The following is a 21,131-nucleotide window of genomic DNA, read 5'->3' on the forward strand; positions in this document are numbered from 1 at the left end:
CCAGCTAATGATATAGGGGTTGATGCCTAGTTTGGTGAGTTTATCAATAATCCCTGAGTGAGGAATGGTATCAAAGGCCTAGATCAAGGTAGGCTGTATGAACTGTTTTACCTTCATCCACACCTCTGGTGACTGACTCAAAAAAGTCAACCAGATTGAGTAGGCATGATCTACCTTTCACAAAACCAAATTGCGTGGGATCTTGAGTTTGGGGCTTCCCTATATCCTTGTTAATTAGGTCCATGAGGTCCATGATGATGCACTCCATAGCCTTACATATCAGACTCGTTAGGCTAATGCGATAATTTTCAGGGTCTGTAGTTGCTCCTCCTTTTTATGGAGAGGAATGACTGTAGCAGTGCACCATTCGGTAGGGACAAAGCCTGAGGTGAGGCTGTGAGTGAACAGGCCACACAGATGTGGTGCCAATTCACTTTGTAATTCATATAGAACACTACCAGGGATATTGTTGTGTCCCATGGAAGCTGTATTCTTGGCCTTGGATAATGCAGCTTTAACTTGTGCTGCAGTAATGCTGGGTGTCTGGCATTCTTCTGGTATTGAGATTGGTCCTTTAGAGGGGGTGAGAGGGGTAAAGTTGGCACTGAATCTGTCGGCCAGTATGTTGGCAATGTCTATTGGCTCAGTATAGGAGATACCATTGTGCAGTAACTCAAAGCAAATCTGGGTATTCGCATGGAGATTCTTCATATAACTATAGAAGGCTTTGTGGTTGTTTTTAGTGTATGCTGCAATTCTGCCTTCATAGCTGGCTTTGGAGGTTTTGATGAGGGATCTCAACTTTTTGTTGAGGCCAATAAGGGAATCTTTCCAGCCTTGAGGCTCACTTTTTTCTGCAACAGTTTCTTCCTTCTGTTGTACAGTTTAATAATGGCAGGGGACCACCAAATTGTCTTCCTTATTTTGGAGGAGAGTGTCTTGGTTCTATTGGGTATGGCTAGTTCCATACATTTATGTACGTGTTCGTACAGTGCATTGGTGTATGATTCCGCAGTCATGCATCTATTTTCCATTGACATGGATGCCGTGAAGTTAGCCACCTCTGTTTTTAGGAGTCCAAAGTCAGCTTTGGAAAGTTTTTCATGGTGGATATCTTTGCGGAGGGTGTGGGTGAGATGTGGATTTCCATGGTGATTAGCTTGTGGTTGGATCTAACCAGGGAGGAATTGACTATTGGTGTAGAGCAATGGTTGCCCATGTTAGTAATAACCAGGTCAAGGATGTTGCTTCATCTAGTGGGGGTAACAATGAGCTGGTCCTGGGCATTGGAACTGGTGAATTCCAGCAAGCATGGGACCAGTGCATTGGTGCAAGAGTAGTTTTCCCAGTTGATGGAAGGGTAGTTGAAGTCACCTAGTATGAGAGTGTTGGGTTGGATCGTAATAGTTTCCAGGGTGCTTAGGAATGTGGAGTAAGAGTCTTGGGACATGGTTGTGGACCTTTAGCAGGCTACGACCTGAATCACCGTCTTACCCAATGTTAGTTGACCTGGAGTATCTCAGATGAGTTATGCTGGGCTACTAGTCTGGAGGTGTGCATATCCTTTATGAATATGGAGGCAGCACCACCTTTGGAGCTTCGGTCCATGTTCTGGGGCCAAAAGATGTGGAATGAGTTATAGCCTGGTAGTGCATGGGTGCTTTCTGCTGCTTTAAACCAGGTCTCCGTTACAGCAGAAATGTTGATGTTTTCCATTATGAGGAGTGCTTCAAGTCAGTGCATCTTCAGATTTAGACTTCTAGTGTTGAGCAGGATGACCCTCAGATTGCATTTATTTATAGCTGTTATGGTGGTAATTTGGTCTTTGGAACACAACTTAAAAAAGGCACTATAGTGGTGGCAAGAGCCTTAGCCAGTACCTGGAAACTCAGGTGACAGATGCAGGGCATCTCTGGCAAAGCATCGAGGTCTGTCACTCATGTCATCCCAAGCAGACAGATACTGGATCCCCTTAGAATGACACCAGAAATGTAACCAATTGTTGAAGTCAATCATTTTCTGTTTGTACTGCGGTATCATTCTGGGTGATGGTACAATGCTGCTCAGGGCTAGGGTCATACCTGCCTGGACCACATAATCCGAGAACTCCACCATGTCTCTTTTCATGTAGTCCAGGGAGATGCATCTCAGGTCATTCACACCCACATGGACAATGACAGAGTCATACTTGTACTTGTTGTGGAGTGACCTGAGTGCATGTGTTATGTGCCAGATTATGGCACCTGATAGACAGCTGACTGTTACCTTCTCTTTAGTCAGCCTAGTGAGTGGGACATCAGTGTGCCTCACTATTGAGTCACCTATGATTATTGTATTGGGCAAGCTGTTTTTCTTAGGGGCATAGGTTGAGGGGCACACTCTGTAGGTGAGCTGTGTGTCTTGTGGTTTGTGCTGTGTTGTGGTGGGCGAGTGTGTTTATGCCTTGGAGGTCTCTGCTGTTTGGGTAGATTTCTATTGAGAGGCTCCACGAAGGTGGGTGTGTGGTTTGTGTTTTTATGTGAGGGCTGTGATGGTGGGTGTTCTGGAGGGCTATGTGTTCCATGTGGTGTGGTGCAGATGTTGACCTTCTCCTCTTGACCAGCTATTCTGGTCTTGGCTGGAGAGTGCATGGCTTCCAATTTGGAGATATGAGTGCATCTCTCACAAGTCTGAGTGTTGGGAGGTAAGAGGAGAGGGTTGTTTGCATACATGAGGCAGTTGCTACACTCCCTCAGAATGCCCAAGTTCACTAGATTAATAGGAGAAAGCACAGGAAACTGACCTTTAGACATGCTAGGAAGGAAGACCATCATTACTACGTACTGGAGCTGTTTCCTTATAGGACATCTAGTGCTGATAGCACTTATGTGTGCTACAATAATTGCTACAAAAAACCTGACAGAGTGCTAGGTAAATAAAGTAATTAAAGTGAAAGAGAGAAGAGATCTAGCAAGATCTAATGGAAAAACTGAAGAGCAGACGTTCTGGCACTGGTAATATACTTTTAATGCAGTGCAAGCTAGCACACCTGAGTGTGTAGCAATATTAAAGCAAATACAGTTAAAATAAATGCAGTTAAATGAAAAAAGACTTAAATTAAATGCAGAAAGCAGTATAATCAGAAAAAATCAAAATGGAGGCACTTAAAGTCTCTTTCTTCTTTCTGTTGCTCTTGTAGTCTGCAGAATGCCATCCACGCAACACAGGCTTTTAAACCAGAAAATTGAAAGGGATAGAAAACTGCCCAAAACGGCCAATAAACTACAATTTCAGAGCCAGAAACCACTCCTCTTGTGGTATATAGGCTACCTAGTGCTTACCACTCCCACTAATAAGCTGAAAGGCTTCCTTCTAACACAGAAAGGTCTGGGGAACTCAGAAACTTACAAAACAGTCGTGGGTACAGCAAATCTGTAGCTGGATTACTCCATTAACAGGAAAGGTGGAAAAAGTACAGTTTTGTACCTACCATAAATGTAGATGTCCGATAGGAATGCATCTGCAGTCCTTACAAATGGGTAGTCCTGCCGTCAGGCAGCCCTTCGGTCGGCCGGATTCCAAAGTCTGGGTCTGGCTTCGGCTGGTGTCGCACTTCACCCGAAGTCATAGCTGCAATTTTTCGGGTATAAAGGCATCAGCCGACGCCATCTTCCTCAGTGTTTCTTGCCCCAGATGCCAGGTGCCCTCTTTGATGGCTAAATTTGGATAAATGCCAATGTTTCCAAATAGTAGAGAGCAAACACATAAAATAAGCATGTATGTACATATATACAAACAAATACACCATAATAGATCCCCCCCAAGCTAGCTGAAGGATGGCAAATACCCTAGGAGTACCACAGAGGGGAAGGTGGGTGGGTAATCCTGACTGCAGATGCATTCCTATCGGACATCTACATTTATGGTAGGTACAAAACTGTACTATGTCCTTCAAGGATGCATCTGCAGTCCTTACAAATGGGTAGAATACCATAGCTAAACTAGGGAGGAAAAAAGTAGAGATTATGGTGTAGTTAGGATCCCTTGCAAAACAGCAGTGGCAAAACCTGCTCAGGATCTAGAGTATAAAGGTAAATTGTAATGCTTGGCAAATGTATGCACGGAGGTCCAAGTAGCAGCCTCTATAATGTCCTTGGTAGCCACTCCTCGTAAGAAAGCTGTGGTAGTGGCTGTAGCCCTTGTGGAGTGAGGCCTGATGTTCTCTGGAGTTTTCTTTCCATGGTAGGAGTAACAAAATCTAATGCAATTTCCTATCCATTTGGAGATTGTCTGTTTTGAAATAGGTTTTCCTTCCTTTCCTGTTGCAGAAGCTGGTCAGTTTTTCTATTGGACTTGGTCCTGTCCAGGTAGTAGCGTAATTGCCTATGTACATCCAAGGTATGCAACAGTCTTTCTCCCCTGTTCTGTGGGTTGGGGAAGAATGTAGGTAGGTGGATAGCCTGATTTAAAGACACTCTGGATACCACCTTAGGCATAAATGTGGGATTTGTTCTCATGGACACTCTATCTTGATGGAAGATCAGGAAGGGTTGCACTGCCATTAATGCCTGTAGTTCAGAGACCGTTCTTGCTGAGGTGATTGCCAGTAGGAAAGCAGTCTTCCAGCATAAGTATTGTAATTCTGCTGTTGCTGCTGGTTCGAAAGGGGGAAGTGTCAATTTTTCTAACACAAAGTTCAAGTCCCATGCTGGCAATGGTGGTTTCCTGGGAGGTTTTACATTCTTAATTCCTCTCAGAAACTGTCTGAGCAGAGGATGAGAGAAGATAGGAGGATCCAAGCTGTATTCTGCTGAAATAGCTGATGCATGTATCTTGATGGAAGAATAGGACAGGCCTGCATGGAAGAGCTCTGCCAAGTACTCCAGGATGTTGGCTATGTTTACTAGTGCCACATCTTCTCCTTTTGCAGTACTCCAAATGAGATATCTTTTCCATTTTGCTGCATAATTCTTTCTTGTTGAAGGTCTACGAGCCTCAAGGATTATGTCTTTAACCCTTTGGGATAAATCTGGGTTAATTGTCCTTATGTAATGTTCCAGGCAGTTAGCTGCAGAGTTTTCAGGTTTGGATGCAGGATGTTGTAGTTGTTCTGTGTTAACAGCAATGGAATCAGGGGCAGTGTCCATATTTGTTCCCGAGACATGCTCCTCAGCAATGGGTACCAATGTTGTCTTGGCCAGTCTGGAGCTACCAGAATGATCCTTGGACATTCCTCTTTGATCTTCAAAAGCACCTTGTGCATCAAAGGAAGTGGTGGGAATGCATAAGCTGTCAGGTTTTTCCAACTGAAAGATAGGGAGTCCACCTTCCAAGCAAGTGGGTGGTACGTCCTTGTGCAGAATTTCTTTAGCTGGTGATTGAGTGGGGATGCAAATAAGTCTATTTGTGGTAATCCCCATTCTCTTGTGATGGCTTTGAAGATGTCCGGATGCAGCATCCATTCGTGGGCATCTGTGGTAGTTCTGCTTAAAATGTCTGCCAGAATGTTTTCTTTTCCCAGTACAAAAATTGCTTGTAACTGAATGTTGTAGCTCAGAGCCACATCCCATAGGTCCAGTGCCAGCCGGCATAGAGGATATGAGTGTGTGCCTCCCTGTTTGTTGCTGTACCACATAACTGTGGTGTTGTCTGTCCTTATCATCAACTGACCTTCTTGGAGAAATGGTCTGAATGACTGGATTGCCAATTTTACTGCCAGCATTTTCCTTTAGATTTATGTGCAGGCGCAGCTGGTCTTGAGTCCACAAGCCTTGTATGCACTTGTCCAGCATGTGTGCCCCCCAACCAAGGTCTAAGGCATCTGTCGTGATGGTTTGGCTTGGTTGACTGTTGCAGAAGGGCAATCCTTTGTTTGATTGACAGGCCTGAGCCCACCATAGGAACTCTTGTTTCAGGCATGGGATTATTGGAATTTTGGTTTCTAGGCTGTGCTTGTGTTGGGACCACAAATTCTTTAGGTACCACTGTAGCTTTCTCATATGCAGTCTGGCATGAGGGACCAGAATTATGCAGGATGCCATGAAGCCTAGGGCTTGCAGTACTTTTCTTGCAGTTAGATGGTTTTGCTTTGTTAATGCCAAGAAGTAGAGAGGTAGTTGCTCTTGCTTTTCTGCAGTTAGGAATGCCATTTGTTTTGATGTGTCCAGCTCTGCACCCAGAAAAGTTATTCTTTGGGATGGAGTCAGCCTTGACTTTTTTATATTGACTGTATATCCCAGGGCTTGCAGTAGGTAAATGACTCTTTGTAAATCTTCTGTTAGTTTGCTTTTGTTGTCCGCTTGAATCAGGCAGTCGTCCAGGTAGGGATAAATTTGGATCCCCTGAAGTCTGCAATGAGCAATTACTGATGCCAGGCATTTCGTGAACACTCTGGGCAGTAGATAAGCCAAAGGGCAATGCTGAGAATTGATAATGCTCTGATCCTGCAAGAAATCTGAGGTATCTTCTGCAAATTGGTCGTATGGGGACGTGCAGGTATGCCTCCTTGAGATCTAGAGTTACCAGCCAAGACTCCTTGCCCAGCATGGGAAGAAGCTGCTGTAGGGTCAGCATTTTGAATTTTGGAACAATGAGGAATGTGTTTAAAGCAGACAGGTCGAGAATAGGCCTCCATTTGTTCTCTTTTCTTGGTACCAGGAAGAGTCTGGAGTAAAATCCTTTCCTTGCTCCATAGATGGTACCTTTTCCACAGCTCTCATTCTTAATAATTGAGATATTTGCTTTAGAGCTTCTGCCCTTTGAGTAGGTGGTAGGTTTGGCATTCCTCTCTTTCCTGGTAGAGTATGGAAATGGAACCTGTAACCTTGGTCTATAGTTTTCAAAATCCATTTTTCCCTTGTGATGCAATGCCAGTTCTTTGAAAATAAGGTTAGCTTTCCGCCTAAGGGTGCTTCCAGTTGTTCCCTGGTAGGCGGTGCCACATCCAAGTCACTGTGATTGTGGTGTTGTAGTGGTGGTGGCTGCGTCCGTGCCTCGCTGGTTGTTACCTTGCCGCTGGCGTCCCCTGTAGGCACCCCTGGATTGGTTTCTGCCTCTTGAACGCCTATTCCTGCCTCTCTGTGTCTTAGAGGAGTCTGGAAAGGACCAATTTTGGAGGGCCAGTTCCTGCTAAACCTTGGAGGTTGAACCTGTAAGAAATCTTTCACTGTTTGTACAGATTTCGCCTTCTCTTCCATCTTCTTTAGTACCTGCTGTGCAGGGAACCAAATAAATTGACCTTGTCCATGGGTGCATCCAAAAGCTTAGATTTGACATGGTCTGGTAATGCCTGCTCTTTCAACCATGCATGTCTCCGGATAACTGTGCCAGTCATGGCTGATCTAAAGGAAGCCTCCAGTGCATCATAGCCACATTTTAAAGAATGGTTACTAACCTGCTGTATGTTATGTACCATTTCCTGAACATATTTTTTATCTAGAGATTCTTCAGAGGACAGCTTTTTAGTTAACTGGTCAAGCATAAACTATTGATATTGAATCATATGGAATTGGCAGTTCAAAGCTCTAGCTGACAAAGTAGCAGAAGTGTAAACTTTTTTACCCCATCTCTCTAAGGATCTGGATTCCCTTTCAGAGGGGAGGGGGTTTTTAGCAGATGTAGTTGCTACAGCCTTAGGACCCTGGGAGATAGTCTCTGGATCTGCAAAAGGAGTCTTGTATAAATGGTGATGAGTGTCCGGGACCCTGTAGAACCTATCGGGCTTAGCAGGGGCCGGAGGTAATGAATCAGGAGCAGTGCAAGCATCATTAAATGCATCATCTACAACAGAAAGAACTGGAGGTATAGCTAAAGGCCTATGCTGTGGCAAATGTAGAAAGGTTCTAAGCCTTTTTCTGGAGTCTGAGAAATCTTGGCCCTGCCACTGAAATTGTTCCCTCATAGCATGCAAGGTTTCCCCAAAGGAAAATTCCTCAGGTGGAGAGGCTGAAGGAATGGACTCTTCAGCATCAGAGTCTTCGTAAGGGGAATAAGGAGCCTCAGGAGGGTCTGTATGTTCTGAGTCATCAGAGGAGTCATCTGTGGATACTGGTTCAGGGGGCTCTGCTCTAGGCCTCTTCTCTGGAGGTGGATGAGAGGTCCTGTCTGGATGAGGCTGGGAGCCACGAATTAAAGAAATGAGATCCTCAGCCAAAGAAAGCATATGGGAACTGGTGCTGGGCCTGTGAGAGGGGGGTTTAACAGGCACCGTTTTGAAGCTTTAGCTGCTTTAGCCCTGGCAAAGGCCTTAATAGACATGGCTGCAGGAGGCCTAACAGCTCCACGTGCAGGGGTTGAAATATCCAAGGGAATAGTGTCTGATAATTCCTGAGAAACCACAACAGAAGGTTGGATTTCAGAAGCCGATTCCACCAGGCTAGAAGAGGCCTCGGTAGAAGGCATGTTTTCGGCCGGGGGAAGAACCGCTTGCTCGGTTTCAGCCGAAACCGAGACACTCGTGGTTGGCTTAACCGCGGTTTCGGCCGAAACCGCGGACCGCGAGTGTCGGTCCTTTTCCCTGCGTTTTTTGGTAATTTGTGAAGTCGGAGGGTCCAACGGCATGATATAAGCAAATTCAGAGCCGAAAAACTGTTCTGCAAATTCTGACCGACGTCTAAGCGTCCGTCGGTTAAAAGAAGCACAGGCTAGACAAGCTGCTACGTCGTGGTCTGGGCCTAAACAAGGTAAGCAGTAAGAGTGGAAATCTTTATGAGGTATTTGTTTCCCACAAGTTAAACAGTTATTCACTTTTTCTGACATCGGCTGAGGCAAGAAAGAGTCCCCAACGGGGTACTTAGCTTTTTAGAAGTCTTCGAAGTAGTATTCGGTATGAAATCTCTGGTTCTGACCGACCGGCACTTGCGAACAGCTTCTGCTTCGGGCGCCACGCGGCAAGAAAGACTGAGGAAGATGGCGTCGGCTGATGCCTTTATACCCGAAAAACTGCAACTATGATGTCGGGTGAAGTGCGACACCAGCCGAAGCCAGACCCAGACTTTGGAATCCGGCCGACCGAAGGGCTGCCTGACGACAGGACTACCCATTTGTAAGGACTGCAGATGCATCCTTGAAGGACATCAAGCTTAGAATTTTATTTTCTCTTTAGTTTTTTGCAGAAAAAGCAGTTAAAGCAGTAATAAAAATACTTTAAATGCAGTGCAAGCTAGCACACTTGAGTGTGTAGCAATATTAAAGCAAATGCAGTTAGAATAAATACAGTTAAATGAAAAAAAGAATGATTTATATCAAGTGCAGAAAGCAGTATAATCAGAATAATCAGTTAACAGGATCATCTTGCATTAAGATGCTATGAGTAGCATCTACTTTAAGCAATTCACACGTGTTAGCAGCCACTTAGGAACCTAGTGGCTGTGAGCTTGAACTGTGTTATTCTTTGCATTGCAGAGGAGTATATCAGAGTCTGACATACCATCATGATCATGACGAGGGCACAGTTGACTACTGCTGTATAGACAGGGATATTATATGGGAGCTAGTTGAATGGTGCCATGTTCACACAGGATTAATGGGGTGTATTAAAAACCTATTCTATTAGACCTGAAAGTTCTTGAATCATTAACTATTAATTCTCTGGAGACCTTTCAGTGTCCAACTGAGGATACTCCTTACTTCCCCCTTCACTTTACTCGGGCCTTACCGGAACCATCATTGAGCACAGTGCCCTGACCAGGCATATGCAGCAGTTGGAATGCCCACAGAGGTTCCTCACCAAGATAATTCAGGGCATTAACACATTGTCCTATACAGATCTTACTAAAGCCCTATCTCTATACTCAGTCTCCTACAGATTAATGAGAGGTGATTTGTGCCTGGCTTATAAAGCATTCTTAGATTGATCGCTAATTGAATTTTTGCACATTCACAAAACAAACAGCACCAGAAACACTAGATACAAGGATTTAAACTTTGCTTGTGACATAAATAAAATATGCTAACTAGATAGATAAGTGTCTCAAAGGATCCCCATGCTCTTGAATAGGTTCCTTACCCATGTAATCATGAAGCAGAGTCCATCCATAATAATATTCAGACATAACTTTGACCCTTGGATGGGAAATCGAAAATTCACCCCAGTCTGGCCCCCCCATGTCTCTGACAGACAGAGGTCGACAGTAAATATTCCCTAATTAACATACCTCCAATTTGGCACCCATGTTACATGGGGAGACAGTTGGGTTGGGCTGCATGGCCAGACTTATGAACTTATGAACCTATGAATTTGTATTCATATATTGGACACCACCTGTGCAGAATTCTCTCTTATATTCACATACTGGATCTCTATCCTAAGACATAGCGAACTTCCCCTTTCCTGCACATATCTCTCAACCTCTTAATGCAAGCAATCTTGACAAACCTAAAATAATGTTGGGACAAAGCGGACAAAGCCCCAAAAATGGGGACAGGTTTTAAATGTTGCTCTTATAAAGTTAGAAAGTTGCAAGAATAATATGATTTCTATTAACGAGCATTTTCTGAAGGATATGAAATCTGAAACTCAAATGTATATCATTTAGTGACATCAGTACTCAGTGATTTGTCAGAAACACACACATTTTATGAGGAACAGACCAAAAATATGAAACAAAATATTTGGACAGTTTAGAGGCTTGTTCTCACAGTGCATGGCCCTTCCAGTTCTTACTCTCCTTTATTCAACTTTCACCCTCTCCTTTATTCAACTTTCACTAAGTCCTAATCATCCAGATTTGCATCCTGCTTTGCTTAAGTCTCTATATATCCTTCTTCTCACTCATTTTCACTCTGTGCCATGACTCCCAAGGAATCTCTCTGAACCCTTCCAATGTTAGCAATGTCCTCTCAAGCTTCCCTGTTGCTTTACTGTTCTTTTCAACTGTTTGTATTTCAGCAATCTGTTCTTTCTTAACCATACTCACTTGTAAGGTACTCGAGTTATTTCACTTATTCCCAAGGAATTCCCATCAAGCTACCTTTCACTACACTACTCACTTCCCTAGCTCTAGCATTTGGTAATGGTGATGATTTTTCATTATGCCAGAAAGGTACTTTCTTACAGCAAAACTGCCCAGAAACCAACACAATCTTTTCACCTCACATTCTCTTTCTTTTTTAACCCACCAGGTTTATTTTCTAATACCATCTTCCATTTCCTATTTTCCTGTTCCCTTCAGTTTACCCTAAACATTATCCTATAACTCATTAATTGAATGATATTAAACATCACTATGTAGCTCTTAAAATCTTGATGCTCCCAACTCTCTCCTGTTCATCACCATCATCATCCTCATCATCAACCCACTTTTTCTCATTTTCTACATGGGGTTAGGGTGCCGTGTTAACTGTTGCCATCTCTGTCGAATCAATATTACAGTCCTTCCTTTTTTTGACAGTGATGCCTGATTGTCACAAATCTGTCACACAATCCATCCACCTCTTTGCTGGATGTCCTCATTTCCTCTTACCTTCTTCCTGTCTGTCCCAAATCTTCTTCAGATTGTCTTCTGGTTTTCTGCACATGTGCCCTGACCACTGTAATCTGTTCTCTTTGATCTTTTCTGCAACCTTTAGCTTCTGCTCTTATGTCATCATGTCTTCGTCTGTCCCACAGTGTGCATCCTATCACCTTTCTCAGACACTTAATTTCCATCGTCTCTAGCTTCCTCATCTGCTCTGCCTTTACTGCCCGGGTTTCTGTATCATAAAGTAGAACTGGTCACACCACTGTTTTGCACACCTTACTTTTCAGTTTCTTTGACATTCTTCTGTCATACACACCTGACACTCTATGCCAGTTGGCTGCAGCCCCTCTGATGCTAACTTTGACCAATTCATTCAGACTTTAACCAGTCAGTATTCCAAACCTGGCCTGTATCCAAACTAATTTAAACTCTTCCAATGACTTTGGGAGTAACCACTCTACATTCTGCATCACACACCTCATGCAAGTTTCTTCTCACCATTTTTGCCAATATCTAAATTGTAAATTATAATAGATATGGGGATAACGGGAACCATTTTCTGTTGCACTCTCTGACGATTGTGCCCCATTTGCCATTATAATCAAACTGGGTTCTTATATGGTTCTTCTATTTCCATTGTAAATCTCACCAGACAATTCATTTCTTCCAATATTCTTTTCATAAATGCTTACTTTACTGTGCATTTTGTTAATGTTGAACACTGTGCCACCTCCTATCCTGTGAAGTTAAGTAATACTGAACATCTTCTGTTCTGCCCTTTCTTTTCACCCTTTCTGTATAATTATGCACTGATTTCCAGAGGTCTAATGAGAAGTGATCTTAGGTACACTGCTTGCTACTCCTCAGCTAAACTTGACAGAACCCCTTCTAGCCTAGGGAAATGATCCTTGAAAAGATGTTCATACCTTCTTGTAAACTTGACATGCACTTTTAACTGTTCTGGTTCCAAAGGCCCACCCACTCCACTTTAGCAGTACTGCCTCCGTCAGTTTTGCAGCTGAACTTGAGAGAACACATTTGTGCAGGGTCCTTAAAATTCCATCATAAAATCAACCACTTCCATAACTAAACTTTTATAATAAACCACGGAATACCAACAGCTCCCAGATTTTCCTTCCATAATATACCCTGTTACCTCCTTAATCGCAGCGTTACTTATATAGCATTTTAATATTTCCTTCTCACCTTCCCCTAAGCCTTCCCACTCCAAACATTACTCTGTCTTATCCCTGTGCTGCTCTATTTCCACCCTTTTCAGTATAGTTATTCATAAATAGTTACACTAGACTGTATCAATACCTACCTTCACAAGAGTCATACTTCTTATTTGGGCCATTCAATAACTCTACAGTTAACATTTTACCCTCCACAACACAGTCCGTCAACACCCACCTTCCCACTAGTCATACTTCCTAGTACCATTGCAGTGTTACCTTGATTCAGTACAGGTGCTCCTGCTTAACCAGTCATTCATAAACTACAACCTTCCTTTTTGAGTTTCATTACTTCCTTCTTTTTCAGTTTTATTACTTGCTGCCTTTCTACCTGTGAGTTTTCTCCCCTGAGCTACCCTAAAATCCTCTCCCTCTTAATGGGGTCATTTAGACCACCCACAGTTCATGTAACACGTGATGCACTTGTGTTATGTTCCCTTGCATTCTGTACCTCCTTACTCATCCCTCATTCTCTTCATCCTCCTCTTTAAACATCCAGCTTCTGTACACATACTTGCTAGATTTCTGGAGCTGTACTCCCCAACCTGCCTGTGGTCACTGCTGTGGAGCTGGATCTGAAGATATTCAGGTAGCCAAGGACACTAGTATTGTCTTTAGCCTGCAGACTAACCCATGTGTCTAGTTACCCTGCCTGAGGAATGTACTGCATCTCCATCAGAGTTCCTTTATTTTGCTTCGCCTTCCATTTTAGTTATATGTGTTCTTTCTCTAATTCAGTCAACCTCCCCATCCCACAGACTTTATAATTCTACTCTCAGCAGTCCTTCTTTGCTGTAAATATGAACCCTCTTCATCCCAAAGTTCACGTTGCACCCCAAATCTTCCTGTTAATAATCCCAGCCCAGAACTAGGGGATTCCTTTCTTATCTATTACCCTACCTCTCATTCTTACCTCTCTTTCTGAGATTACACTCCTACCACCAGCATTACCTCAGTTCCCTAGCCATAATCATGTGTTGCCCATACTGTATAAATGACAGTCCTGTTTGTGCTGTTTCTCTCTATTTGACACCCTTGTGCTCAACATTCAAAGACCTTGTGATAGGTACATTTATGTCATCAGGACCTGGTGCAATATCTTTTCATATCTTACAAATAGCTTTCTCAACCACTTCTTTAGTTATTCTTGGGCACTGGAAGTCATTTTGTAAGGTACTATATCTTACACTCATCAGACCATTAGCATCTCCTCATAAGTTTGAAAAAATTGTCTGTAAAGCATGCTGCCATGTGATTTAAATCCTTTACTATACTGTATTCATCCTGAATGCATAAATTGATATTATGTCCCTTTCTACATTGTTTTGCATACTTAAAGAATGATTTCTTATTATAAACTTTGTGTTTTTCCAACAGAAACTCATCATTTATCTTTACTTTCCTAATCACGTCTCTAACTTTCAAGGCACAATTTCTATATACCAGCTTATTATGTTCATGTGAAGTCCTTTGTATTATATCTCATCTCCTTCTTTTCTTCTTAATACAAGTTTTAATTCTGACTTTCATTAAAGGGAGGCATGATTGTATATGGTCATTGAAGCTGATTCTAACTGGAACACATTTGTCTATAACCATAACCATTTTACCATAAAAAATGCACATGGCTTCAACTGGAATTTTCCACAATTCTTTTTGTCCTGTCTGGAATTTCCAACATTTTTTTTCCAGTCCTAGTTAAAAAAATGTGATTATAGTAGAGTAATTTCCCCCTAAAGTGGCTTCTTCCTGCAATGAGAAATTGTTCTTTTACCTTTAATTTTCATTCTAGTTTACATTTGATCACTGCATGATCTAAATTACCCAACAGTTCCTTAGCTTTTAGCTTTGTTATTTTAACATCAGTAGGAGACAGGATAACATTAAGAATATTCCTTTCTCTAGTGGGATAATTAGCATGCTGAACTGTATCCAGTTCACAGAAAACAGGTCAACACAAGTCTTTCAATATGGCACTTCTTATCATTCTATTCCAATCCATGGCAGGAAGGTTAAGATTCCCTCCTAAGCTACAGTAAGCGTCAGTGACTGATCTTTTTAGTTCATCTGCCCAAATCTTAGTTTCTTGATTGCTCATATATGATAATCTAAAGAAACCCCCAAGTTGAATACTTGATTTCTTCCCATATATTAAAACTGATAGAATTCCTAATTTTTCACTGTTATATACCGTCTGAGCCCTAAGGGAATTTTATACATGTGTGTGTGTGTGTGTGTGTGTGTGTGTGTGTGTGTGTGTGTGTGTGTGTGTGTGTGCGTGTGTGTGTGTGTACATATACACACACATATGAATTATATATTTATAGCTAGACTTGCCCTAAGCCACCCAAATAGAATTCAGCACTGCACTGCACTACGGGAACCAAACTGGATTGAACTTCCCAAACTCCTCCACTTAAACCAGCTAACTATCACCCACTCCATCATCTACCAACCAAACTACTATCCACCTCTCAAAGATATAGTACAGCAATATGACAATAGAACTTTAAGATCCTCTGATAAATTATTAATAAAAACCGCAAAAGTCAATAACTGCTTTGGTAGATTCCTCTTCTCCTACAAAATATCCAAGATCTGGAACTCCATACCACAACAAATCATAAACACCACTAATACAAAAAATTTCAAATAATTCCTCAAAAACTACCTAAAAGACAACTGTTTATGCTCCTGCTCTTCCTTGGATGACCACTCACCTCAACCCTCTCCAGTCATCCACTCAGCTCTTGTAATAACATCAAATATCTAGTCTTAATTTCTTCTACTCCTCTCTTCCTACAGAAATGCTGATTCATTAAGACCCTGTCTATCATACTACCTAGACCTAAAGGACAAAATGATTCTTTATAACTATTCAAGCTTGCAATTTTTCATTTAAAGCACAAAAATGATGTCCATAACTAAACTAACATGCAATGTATTACTTTATTGAATTAATGTCTTGTTAAGATATGAGTCACAGGACTTTTTGAACCATCCTGAAACACATTCCCTGCCTTGTGTTATTTTTAACACAACTACCTTTATCTCTGATCTTTGTATAAATGGTTGTACTATTTTTGTATTTTTAGAATGTTTGTTGGGTATTTACGTATTATCGCAACCAGATTGTTGATATTCTCTCTCTGTATAAACTCTTTCTTGCTATTTACTCTGAAAAGGAGCTTCCAGGCCAGTGGGACACTTCTGGTAAACAAATGAAAAGTACAATGAAATAAAATAAATAAAATATTTTCATACCCTCTTCCTATTACATCTTTCCTAAAATCATGATATGCAATATACCCAAAAGATTAAAATGCACATTTAAGTCACTAAACCAAGTCTGAGTAATTATCCCCATGCCCACCTCCTACTGGGAAAATAATAACCTTAGTTCATCACATTTGTTCTTCAAGCTTACTTGCTTTTGTCAGTTGCCTCATGATGCCCTTTTATAAAACGTCCAGCTCCACCTCTAAACATTTTTAATAATTTTTCCAACTTGTGTCTCATACTTTTGTTTGCAAAAAGGCTTAAAATGTATCCATCTTGTTAAAGTAATCTTTTCTGCCAGTAATATATTCCCATATACACATGTGATAGCTACTGGACTCTTACTGTTTAATTTACTGACAGTGGATTTTAGTATTTCTTCATATTTTTCAGCTGAAAAGATATATTTAACCAGTACATTGACTTTAAATTTTGAAGAATGTTCAGTTACTGCTTTTGCCTTTTTTATTATTTTTTTCTTTGGTGGGTTTTCCATATAATTGTTTCCAAAACATGCTGCAATATTGAGGTGAAAATGCTTGCTTAGCATAAAACGAGAGGTACATAAATTACAACAAAATGGGATATTTTACTATTGAATAAAGTTGTCAAAGAGGTAGCAGACAGAAATAGGTCAGTGCTAATGCTAGCGGCTATGAACTACATGCAGCTAGATGAGGGCAAAGTCAAACCAAATGCTTTCTGGTCTAGAATGTTGGCCAAAACATAGAGGAGATATTGCCAGACTGGAAAAGAATGCTTAATAGGAGTTTACGCATATGAATAATTCTTCAAATACTTATTGGGACTGGACTTTTTCCAGGAGCAGTTGGACTATAAACCACTAGTTCCTGTGATTAAGCTGTATGGCTTCAATAAAATGACACTGAAATGTTAGAGATTATGAATAAAACTCAAAAGTTTTAATGCAAAATCTGTGTTTGTGCCATGGAACCAACTAGTAGTGGGTGACATCCTATCCAGCAAGCCAGTGATTTATTCTGACTGAGTTTAATACCCAAGAAGACATGACTGCCTATGTGCAAATTTTAGTTATGTCAAAAAAATAGCCTAACACATGGATGCAAACAAAGCATCTTTTGCAAAATTTCTTTGCAGTAAGAGCACAACTGTTAGAGCAGGAAGTTATTTTATTGCAACAGGATTACATTTTTGTGCCAGCTTCGCAGACACTGAAAGTCCTCAGGCAAATTCCTGAGAATTATCAAAGGTTAAATGAGGCGTGAGGTTAAACATTTTTGTGATGTTCAAGTGTAAAAGCAGATATTGTAAAATTGCTGACAACATGTCAGGTATGTATAGAACATAAGCTAGCAAAGAACAGAGTGCCTGTTATGAATACAACATTACCCAAGGGGCCATGGTAGAAAATTGCAGCTGACCTACATGAATATGATATAAAAAATATTTAGTAGAAGTAGACTACTGCTAGAGTCTACTTCTACTAAATATTTTTCTATCATATTCATGTAGGTCAGCTGCAATTTTCTAGTATACTACTGCTAGAGGTATGCCGTGGTGGTACGGTGGTAGCATTGTTACTTCACAGCAAGAGGTTCTCCTGTTCGATTCTCGGCTTGGCTTGGGAGTGCCTTCGGTGTGGAGTCTGCATGTCCTCCCTGCAGTTGGGTAGCGTTCGAAAGACATGCATGCATAAATGGGCGTGTCTTCGTGAAGGTTGGGCGTTGAGCTGGCACCTTGGCGTTTCGTAAAAAATCTACTGCCAATCCTTAGCGGACCGGAGTTCCGCTGTGGTGACCCCCTTACCGGGAAAAAAACGAAAAACAAACAAACAAGTCTACTGCTAGAGATGTTAAAGTAATTCTACCTAACCATGAGTACTAGTCAACAAGTGATACATTTCAATTTAAGATAATGTGATCAAGGTAGGCGTTATCCATAGAGCTACTCACTGGAAATTAAACTCAATCTTTTTCCAATATGAGGGTCTGCACAGATAAGAATTATCTTGGCTGTTTGTGCAACTGTCTCTGCAGCACCATTAGTTAGTGAGGACTTCATATAGTATGGGCAAATTCATGGAAAAAGATTAGATTTGTTTGCCCAGCATTAGTTGCACTTGATGCACTTCACAGAGCAGCTCCATGCAGTGCAAGTGAAGTGCAACTAATGCTGGGCAAACAAATCTAAACAAATGTTCCTGCATTTGAATCCAAGCTAAAATCAAAAGCTATTCCATATAAAACAGTCAAAATTACCAAACAGCCAAATCTGCATACAAGTACTTATGTGACAATAGTATTATATCAGTTGTCTGCCCTCTTTGGAACCAGGCCAAGAAGTTCACTGCAAGATGGAGGATGAAAAAAGATTGGAGAAGGCAGGTGTGGCAGTAGAAAAGTCTGCTGAATTGACATTATATGTGGTTCAAACAGATGATGAAGCTATAGTTAGGAGAAATAGGAGATGCATCCAATACATGCCTGAGATGTGTGTACCAGCAAAACAGCTGACTGAACTGAAGAAATAGATGTCCGAGTCAAAGAGATGAAAGTCTGTTAAGGACAATTTCTACATCCCGAAGCATGGTTGCCATCATTTGAAAAAAAAAAAATGAAACATTACAAATTCAGCTACAGGACTAGTTGAGATGTACCTAAATGAGAACTTTTGACAAATGATCAGACTAGTAGGGATGCATCTGAAAGATGATCTCTGATAATTACTTACACTGAACAGTGGGCAAAAATCACTTGGACAGAGACATGTCAGACAATACAGACTTATCTAGAGAAGTCAAACTCTCATGTTCACAGTTTAAATAATTTACATTTGTAGGTTCCCAGCCTGTCTGAATGATTTTGAATGGGCCAGAAATACGGCCGTCAATGTGTTACCAAGATCAGTGACCGTGTCAGAGGTAGATAGCTAGCCAAATGACTGTTGCTTGAAAGATTGCTATTAGAGACTGTAAAGTCAAAAGTATTAATTAATATTTAAATATTCTTTGTATTACTGTATGCCTAAAATGAACTATTTTAATAACATATTTGAAGGACAATATGTAAAATGCTTTTAGAACTGTCTTCTATGCTACATTTCACATGATTTATCTATCCATTGACTAAAAGTACCAAATGTGTTTTTCAAATGTGCATGCATGTTAAGGCTAAATGTTATTGTGCATAAAAAAATGTGCATGATGATAATTTCCAATGTAGTGCAAATGGGTAATGTCTGTATTCTAAGAGAATGTAATTCTCTGTCAAAGAAGGGAGATGTTGATGCCAGATCACTATGATGGTATGTGTGATCAGCGGTAGACTGATCATGTTTAGCCAACCTGAAAAGTATACTCCTTTTGCATAATGCATTAGAGCTTGAGAGAGTGGATATGAATAAATTATGCAAGTACATCACAGCAAGAGGTTCTCCCATTCGATTCTCGGCTTGGCTTGGGAGTGCCTTATGTGTGGAGTCTGCATGTCCTCCCCACGGTTGAGTAGCATTCGAAAGACATGCGTTGATGGGCATGCCTTCGTTGAAGGTTGGGCGTCGAGCTGGCACCTTGGAGTTTTGTAAAAATCTACTGCCAATCATTAGCGGACCGTAGTTCCATTGTTGGGACCCCTTACCGGGAAAAAGCCAAAAGACAAACAACATGTAGTATGCTGCCATGTTTAATCTGAGACTACAAAATACATGTAAAATGTTTCTACCCATATCTATTGGTTTGTGCAGTCTTTTAAACACTTGCAGAAAGTATCCTATTTTGACACCAGGAATCTGAATTCCATCTAAGAAGACTGAGTTGGGCCAGACACTCTGCATTCAGTAAATGACATAGCTTGTGTGTGTGTGTGTGGGGGGGGGTAATCCATCAACCGCACTAGACCATCACATTCTGAGATAATCACTGAATACTAACATTTTACAGAGCTATTTCAGGTAACTGAAGTATCACACTTCCCCTGAGGGTTATCCATTATTGGCTAGGACACTTGAAGGATTTACTCTGTCCAGCTGTAAATCATACAGGGTGGAGAGTCTTGAATGTTGACCTATACATGAGCACTGGTCACTCACACTACTTACTGCGACTCTGCAGGCCTTTTAACCAAGCTGTCACATCCCACACTTAATTCACATCACAGGCTAATGATAAATGTTCATAAATAGTTTATTTTTTCCCCGGGCACAGAATCAAATAAGCTTATATTTTTATGTAACTGCATGCAAAACCATCTCTCAAATGAAACATACATAGCATAACTATCAAGGCTCTTTGCTTTGATTTGTTCCATTCTCAATCCATGTTTTCTCTACTTCATTTTGTTGTAGTAAATGCTATATTCATATTCTATCATAATGTTCTTATGTATTTCACTGTATACAAGCTTGCAAACAACACAGTGTCCTGATTTTCTGCTGAAACCTTTGGAGTACTTTACAAACAAGTTTTTTTAATGTAAATCTCATAAGTTGCTAAAAAGCTATCAATGGTCACTTCAGATGGCCAACCATTTCTCTCTCTCTCTCTCTCTCTCTCTCTCTCTATATATATATATATATATATGTACACTTTAACCTAAGAGGCCTCGTGTTCACAGAAACATGCACTTGTATTGTATGAATAAAGATATGAAAACGCTTGCAACTAGAATTCTGTGTGGTTTGTTTTCATTTATGTAAACGTATGCTTGCCTATGTAGTAAGTGATGGTTTAATAAAAATGCTTATTGTTTAAAAAATGATATGCAAGCTCTTTTGAAAGAAAAGAAAAAATATACAGAAACAGGAAATGAAGACAAATGTCTAATGTGAAAAAGAGCACTGGAATCATTATAATTTGATGCAATACACTTATACATTTAATTGTAAGTAATGCTGACAAGAGATAGAAGATGAAAGACAAGAAGGGATGTCCATCCTTATTCTGACTTTATTTTTTGTAACACTCTTATAGTAAGTGTTAATGCAGTGCTCTTCCTCAGTGGCTCTATATGCGTTTGGTTGGTGTAGTCCTGCTCCTGTTGTCTGTGGATGTTTTAAATTCCATTTGCTAAGGGTATAAAATAAAGCACATAGTGGGCTAACCACCTCATTCAGAGTAATCTGTCTGTTGGCAGTAAGTGCATAAATGTATATCCATCCACAACCCCTATTTCCCATTTTTGCACATGGGTTCAGTGTCATA

At 40.9% G+C, this 21,131-nt stretch overlaps 1 protein-coding gene across 2 annotated transcripts in view; it reads right to left on the minus strand.

The window, feature by feature from the left end:
• Window positions 1-21,131, minus strand: part of TOMT (transmembrane O-methyltransferase) — a 146,655-nt gene that overhangs the window by 39,635 nt on the left and 85,889 nt on the right. The gene's annotated exons all lie outside the window — the stretch shown is intronic.

Source organism: Protopterus annectens, chromosome 5.part1 (assembly GCF_019279795.1).
Source record: "Protopterus annectens isolate FY-2018-M chromosome 5.part1, PAN1.0, whole genome shotgun sequence".
Lineage (NCBI taxonomy): Eukaryota > Metazoa > Chordata > Ceratodontiformes > Protopteridae > Protopterus > Protopterus annectens.